Here is an 8,567-nt window from a genome sequence, read left to right on the forward strand (position 1 = left end):
TCACCTCTGGTGTATTACAAGGAGAGCTGTACAGCATTTCAAAATGATTGTGTCTGAAAACTCAAGTTAGAAAACCAGTCAGAGATGTCAGAGAGAATTGTTTTTCTGCTTGGGGTAGAGGAAAACTAAGATTAAGTATAAAATAATACTTGGATCTTAGGAATAGTTATGGTCAAATAATTAACCCAATTTTTTTTTGGGGGGGGAACACTTGCTCATTTATAGTGCACATGAAATAGTGTTGTATCACCACAATATTGTTACAGTTAACTCATCCTGTGTGTAGGATGAGTTATTTGGGGCAATTGTGACGTTTAGAAGTAACAATGTACATGTAATGTACATGAAGTAGCCATCTAGAAAAGAGTAGTTTGATGATGATAGACCATCTGGCGGTGAGTTTGTTCTGCCTGGAAGATCACACAGTGGTATTAGGAACCCATAAGGGGAATTGAAGAATGGATAGATGAGCACATCGCACATGATCAAATCTTTGCATCAACTACTAAAAACAAAGCTGGTGTTTCTCCTCACATTGTTATTTCTCCTACAGAGCTATATTGACTTCGCTCACACACTGCTGAATAACCAATCACATGTTGTGGTTATGTTTATTTAGTGTGACTAAGGAGCCATCTGGGTGAGGCATGTCTGTCCACTTCAGGCATTTTTTAGTTATGCATTGAAGTCCTGCCCGTAGTAGAAATGTAAAGATAATTACTGAAAGAACATCTCATGAGAGATGTTGTTTGAGGGGCTTTATGAAGCTTGTGTGCCTGAAAATATGGACAATTACATGTAAAGTAAATAAATGCTTCGCAATGAACTTGTATTCATGTATTTTGGAAACCGAAATCGATTTTATGAGAATCTGCTTTAAAACCTTTAGATATTTAAAAAGGTAAAATTAGTGTGAGATTTGACAACTAGTCATTTATCAGAAGGGATATTCACTAACAAAACAGACAGGATATACGATGTTCCTGTCGGTCAATTTTGCATAATCAAATAAAATCTCTGCTTCCCGTCAACATTTCAAGCAGTGAGGTACAAACATTATATGGATCTACATGTGTTAATAGATCTCCCTGGGAGTGAGTGAATTCACATTCTTCATCAAAGGATTCTCAATAGTCATTAATGACCAGCCGGTAGTTGTGAGAGGAATGTATTGATCCTGATGTATGTGAGATCTTTAATCTAGTTTGTTACCGTTCTGTCTCTGAGGAAAGGAAGCCATTTCATCCCATCGGTAGTTCTACCTGACCAGGGTTCAACCTCTGAGGAAAAGAAAAGAAGCCTGTTGCTGTACATCTCTTCTCTGAACCTTGTACTCCCTCAGCCCAGATTAAAGATTTAGCTCTGCGCTCTCCATATCTTCACTCCTATTACTCTTCCTGACTTGGGTTTGTGAGATTCAGGCTAGGCTGGTGCTTCTCTTACGGATTAAATACACAGACGTATAAAAACACAGGCATAAATGGCAAAAACAACTTAAATTTTATCTTTTGATCCATAAAGAACATTTTCGGACAGTCTCAAACAATCCTCAAACACCTCCGAATGCTAATTGGTAAAGATCGCTCTGAAAAAGCAGTGTAGAAATACATATTCCAAGTTACAAGTTCTTGATGAGCATTGTTAAAGGGCATTGTTAGAGGTCAGTCAAACCGCTCCTAAGTGAAAACAACCACAAAGCAGGGTTCTGTAATCTTGCACAAAGGTGTCCCAGTGTGACTGCTGAACCTCTATGCTGTGCCACACGTACACATACACACAGACACATGGCGCCCAGTAGCCTCCCATGCAGCACCATCTGCTCCCAAATGAAAAACCCAGAGTCTCACACCAACCTTGAAACTGAACCCCCAGTTTCCTAGGGTTTATGTTCACCTTTAATCAGATCCACAGACTTGTGAGGGCTATTTTCTTTCGTCGAGAACAGATCTGCTCGAGAGGTGTAATGCATGGCATTTCCAAGAAACAAGGAATGATGACAGCGGTGTGCAAATCCAGAAAATAAAAGTCAAGACAATGTGTGGAGAGGGAAGCGTGACCCGCATTTGTATACGTGTGACTTCCTTGGCGAATTATATGTCGTGATCAAGGATTCCTTGGTTGGTTGCAAATGTGTCAATGCAAGAAGAATCTACATCTTTTCGAAAGGCTCTTCCAAGCAAGCTGCCAGGGCAAAGAGCCGTCCCATGACCCCGCCTTAGCTCTCTCCCACAACGCCCGGGCCTAAATCTCACAGGAGGCATTTGCATAATTCCCTCTCATGTAGCAGATGGTCTGTTGCTTTCAGGGGTTCTGGCCTGGTTAGACAGCTTCACGAAGCTAGCCCGCTCGCTACTGACGAAGCCTGACGTTCCAAGGCCAAGTTCACGCAAACGGTAAAGCATGTCGAGAAATCCGACTGGCTGGAAAGGATGGCACCTGCGGTTTGATAAAAACCCGGATTCTGATCATCTGCATAAGTGAACATATATTGCGTTTTTTTTTCTGTTCGTAATTGCTGGTGGATGTTTGCTCAGGTGCCTTATGGGTTATTGCTAACTCACCAACTCAGGTGGACATTGTGCACTGCTGCAACTCCGGCTGCTGCCAATTATATTGTGTTTCTGCCGTCGCAGGAAGGATTCTGCTCTGCTCAGACAAAGCACATATTGTTAGTCCAGGAACAGTTTTTCCACACACCAATAAACAAGGAGGCTCTTCCAGTGGAGAATCTCCATTGAGATGTCCATCTCTAGGGCTATTCTTTATCTGTGTTTGGAAATGTATGCCATGCTGGTTGCCTGAGAAAAGTTACAATACATTTCTGTTATTTGGAAAAGGTACTAAAGGGGAGTACTAGAGGTATGATGGTATAGTGGTTGAATGCACATGATGACAGCAGAAGATTTTATCTAAAGCAAAGAACTGTAATAAGATACTGTAGAAGTTCTCTACGCGTGATCCCAGTGAGCCTTGAACTCTAAAACGCTGAAGCCACTGTCATCAAAACGTAATAGTCATTTAGAATTAAATAACTAATTGCCTCCGGTATTCTTTTCATTTTCTGCACAATAGATAATCATCTTCTCGCATAACCAAATTGTGAGGAACCTTGTTGTCGGGATTTCATTCTCTTCACACTCGCAATCACTATCTCCATGGCAACGTAAATGCATAGTTAATGCACATTAGACTCTTGTCTCTCATCAGATCTCATTCTTCTATAATTAACAGCCCAAACTGCACGTTGGAAGAATTTAATTCTAATTTCAGAGCAGAGGGACGGTTATTTCTGTGGTAGAGTCCTTAGGGGCACCTGAGGTTGAGTGACTTCCTTCTAAAAGGTCAATGTCGTTGATAGAGGAAGGAAAAAAAACTGATAACAACTACGAAACCCTGCCTGGGACTTAATTTCGTTTTCTCCATTTTAATTCCTAATTAGCATAATTGGCACAGCCATCAGAGTACTCGGCCATTGATAACGTCCTTACTGACTGATGAAAAAGTCATACGGTCAAACTGTCACTCAGAGGTTGGTGTCTCTCCATGTCACACGGAGCAATTAACTGTGTGGATAAAATGGCTATTGTTAAATAAGTACTGAAGACAAAGAGCCCAGAGAGTGCAGCTCTTCTCTTGTCCTGTCACAGAGTTTTTGTTGACATTTCAACAAATCCCTGTTAAAATGCTAGTCTAAAGTCTTTAATTGTGTAGTTGTTAGAACTACTGTTACGGCATGGACATTTTCTAATTAGTTGCCAAGAAAAGGAAAAAACATAACATATGTACAAGAGTTTTACATAACAAATATCAAAGTCACTTCATACAGTGCAGCATAATATTTTGTTTGAGCACATAACGTAAATACATTCACCTTTGTCCTAAAGCTAATGAGAGACAAAACAGGCTGAAAGCAGAAAAACTGTCTGCTGTCAGCAAGTCTGTGCGAAAATGAATACAATCTACTTTACAGGATGAGCATTCACCTGACATGAAGATAAAACTCAACTGTAGTTCCAGCGTATGCTACACCCCAGACAATATTATCAGGTTAGATAGCCAACACACAGGCTATAGTCTGGGGACAACATGTCACCACAGAGGCAGAAACCTCTGTTTCACCTTTGACCTTTCTTAATTTAATATATCACTAACCCAGTCCCTTGTTAAATGTGCAAGTGGGTATTTGGGTAGTGACCTTATGATTATGTAATTTGTGAGTTGGATGTACTATCTTAGAAGTACTCTCCTCTCTGTTTTGATGATAATTTTATGGGGCACATGCCAGAAGCTTATAATGTACTGAACACTTAATAAAGACTATAATAACATATGTCTAAGTACTGCAAGCTGGCCCCACATGCTAGTAACAATGCTTTAGACCACAGAGCCCTACAGTAAATAAAAAATTGCATTAATAAAGAGAAACATAATCAAATTGTTACTGTTACTGTTTTTTCAAGGCACGGATGTGAAACTACATATAATTTTGGCTATTGCTTCGCTACTATAAAAGTCCTTTGAAAGATTACAGGAGGATGTCACCAACAACAGGAGAAGTGCAAATGAATTTCTGTTGTTATGTGCAATGGCAATAAAGGCATTCATTCATTGAAAATCAATGGAGTATGCCTTTACTGTCTAATATAAAAGCAACACATCTGTGTGCTTTGCCTAAATTAGCAGTTTTCCATTTCAACAATAATATCCTATTTGAACAGTGACACACATTGTGCTGTAATCTCATATTCCCAGTGAAAGGCTCTGTAAAGATATAACTGAATTATTACAAAGGACTGTGAACCATATATGAAAAGAATACACCCTATTAAAGACAAATGATGAAAGTGAACTAGAGCCATAAGCCTCTTAAATTTTTATTTTTTCACTCACGGCCCCTTGTCATTGGGTACCAACATCAGAAAATCCTCATTAAGAGAACAAAGTGACATGACACAGCAGACAGAAGGTACCCCAAACACACTGGACAGCTGCCACGTCAATCTTTCATCAGTTTCCATCTTTCATTTATTGTTTCAGTTCAATAATTTACCACTGTCCCTACATTAATACACATGAATGTCTAATGTGGATGCCAGCCATTTGATCTTGCTTCAGTGTCTGGGGCCTAAGGTATTGTTCTCTTTCATGCCTCTAGTTCAGCTGATTTAACTCAGCCATAATTTTTCTCTTTGAGGAGGAATACGAATTGAGTTAACTCTGTAGAAATGTGCCCACTTTTAGAAGTCCTTCAGATAACCTTCCTGTCATTACATTGATAGGATGACAACACATTCACATACCAAAATACACATATTTGGCAAATATTTAAATCCTATTTCTGTGTTTGTGTTTACATTGAAGACTCCCTCTCCCTAATTTGTATACCAGGAACCATGTACTCATCTCAACTCTATCAGTAAATTCAGAGCCCGGCAGGCTAACTGTTGGCTGAGGCAGACCGGCCCAGTGGAGCGTTGGCCTGTGTCCTGGCCCATATGGACCCCCTAGCATGGCCTCATAGCTCGACCAGATGGGAAGTGCCACCAAGCAGAGAACTACTATGACCCCAGCCAAAATCAGAGATTGACACAAACTCTACTGTACTACATTGGATGAAAAAATACAATACACAAAGTGAAACATTTCCCTGATGGAACACATACAAATGTGTTACACATTCACAGCGTTCCACTTTACAAAAAGATTAAAAAAAACATTCCTTCGTCATCATGTAAAAAACTGTATTGACCTATTACACCTCTCAGATATGCAGGTGTAGCAAAATACCAGAGAACCAAACGTTAAAACATTTACTGAACACCTTTGCAACACAGAAGCCCCTACTGAGAAACACATAATTGTGTTTCCTATTCTTGCTTTGTGCATCATAATACATTTTTGGGGGGCGGTGGGTGTACATCCAGTTTTAGGGTCTTTGTTACAACGTAACACTTTTCAGACCCTAAATTGTGTTGAAAATAATAATCAGTATCACCTGTATAACAAATTGTGAATATAAATTAAATCTTGTTTGATTATATTTTATAGATCAATGCATTGACTAGAGATGCTCCATTAACGTCAGAAGAATGTTTGTTGTTTGTATCCCTCGGATCAGGAGTTGTGTAATTATTCATTATTAATTCACACTGATAGTACGAATCAATTTGCACCACAAATACTCAAGTTTTCTTTGATCCTCATCGGCAAACAAACATCTTCTCAGAAATACAGCATAGCTGATGTAATTACGGGATATATAACATGTTAGCTGCTTTAAAACTGTTTTTCTGTTACTCAATCCAACATTAATACCCCATTAAAGAATTTCTCCCATCAAAGAAAACAATTTTAGTGCAAACTCCAGCACCTATTTTGAACAGAACCTCTTAAAGACCTGTTGTTGAAAGCTGCACATCGGCTTGTTAGTGCTCTGTGTCCGACACTTGTATCATTTTGTCCGTCTGAGCATGTTGTTGAGGAAGTTTACCTACTTCTTGAATCAGTGTAAAACCAGTTGAAGTACAATGACAATATAGAAAGGAGTGCTTGTGGCTCCTTGTACTCAGAATCACCTGGACCTTTTAAACTCATCTCAGTCATCTCAGTCACTGAAAGTTCTGGGCTTCTGGCTCTGAGAACGCCTTGGACAGATTCTCTTCCAGTCTGCCCTCGTCACAGTTTTCAAGTGGAGTACCAGTGATGTTGTTTTCAGGAGCAGTGCCCACCCAGACTCCCTCTCTGCTCTGGGCCACTTCAGCGAGCTGGAACTAACAGGCCCATTCTGGCATTCCTGGCACAAGAAAATAACATCAGATCTGCACAGGATGATCTCTCTTTTTTCCTCTCTGTCTCCTCACACTCATCTCTGTACTTGATATTGCTGTTTATAAGATAGGCTGCAATGCAACAAAAGACAATGCTGGTGACGTTGTCAGTTCAAACTAGTGGGCCCTGCTGCCGTGTAGCTCATCCTGAGGTGTGTGTCTGTCTCTCTTAAGTATGTTTCTCTCTCCACTAATCTATTAATCTATCAAATAAAAGTTACTTTGAGTATCTGAATCCCATCCTAATTGCTTGAAGGTAGACACTTTGAAGGTATACACCTATGGACGACACAAATGTGTAGACCATAGGCCCATGTTTTACAGTACAATTTGCCCATACCTAGCAATGTAAGCGAGGTGGGAATCAAACCTTGTCATTTCCAACACCATGCGCAACAGACTGACCTAGCACCCATACTGTGTCCCACTCCATTGCTTTCCCCTGGGTCTGAGGTAAGCAGTATATACTGTGTGACTACAGGTCAGGTCCCAGCATTTATCCCTGGACCAAAGTCCGTCCATCAGGAATCTGATTAGCCTTCTCAGGTATTGATCAGCGGGATAATTTAATGCCAATAATGTTTAGGGGTGTGCTAATCAGTCCTCCACTTGGATAAATCATCATCTGTTAAGCCGGTCCAAATGGATTGGACATTTGGGCCAAGCTGGATGAGTCTTGTCAACACTGGTGGGTACGCCTGCGCAATTAAATGTCATTGTGTGAACAGTCATCATTTTCTTGTGTTCTCAGAATGTGAACTTGAACATCAGACTCTACCATTGAAAGAAAACTGTACCTGAACCAATGGACACCTTTAAAACAGTAATTGACTTAATTGCACTGGCATAATGGCACTAATTATATGGGTGATGTGTGACTCATAGCGGGACGTTATCAGGTGTGGCTGCCTGTTCTGTGTACCACATCCCTGCGTCTTATAGGCAGGGCCAAACATCCTCATTACGCCCGCATGTCTTAAGCTCTTAACCCACATCCCTTTGAAAGCAGATGAAAGAGTTGAAATTTACATATGAATCGTTTCGCAATTAAAGATGCCAGGAGAGGAGGAAAATTGAAGAAATGCAATTTTCCAAGACTGTGTGTGTTCACAAACAAGACGATCGAGAGATCCCATACTCGTACGAGACCTGTTTTTCTCAAATCCAGCAATCACTGATTCAATTTGGAACTTCACTAAAGGTTGCAGAAGACAGGCCTAAGCAATATGGATAGCGCATGATGTATGACTAACTTGCCATCTTATTAACAGCACCCTAGCTGAATCGGACCTAATTGGACCGAAGGGAGTGTTCGGTCTTCCGCTGCTTTGGCTGTTTTCATCGGGTGCGCCAGTGCTGCAGGACCGTCCTCCCCCATTTTCCTCACTTTCTACAGTCTCTTCTTTACTCTCTTTTTCTACGTCTCCTTTCTGTCCCCTTCTTCTACCTTCCACCATATCTCTTTCCCTTATCTCAACTGCCTCACTCACTCGCTCGCTCTCTCTCCCTCAACTCCTTACCTCAACTCCCTGCGGCTAAAGAGTCTCTCTGGCGGCGCTCTTCAACAGAATGCTTCATTACTTGTATTGTATCACCCTGCATTGGCATTCTCCTCACGGCTCCCCCCCCCCCCCCCCTCCCTCCTTGTCTCTTTCTCTGAGCATGACCTGCCAACGCTAACCATCCAGCCCCAGCCTGATGCACTGAGGCCCACTGCTAGACACCAGAGAGCCTTCCTGT

The sequence above is a fragment of the Osmerus mordax genome, chromosome 12 (assembly GCF_038355195.1).
Source record: "Osmerus mordax isolate fOsmMor3 chromosome 12, fOsmMor3.pri, whole genome shotgun sequence".
Taxonomy (NCBI): domain Eukaryota; kingdom Metazoa; phylum Chordata; class Actinopteri; order Osmeriformes; family Osmeridae; genus Osmerus; species Osmerus mordax.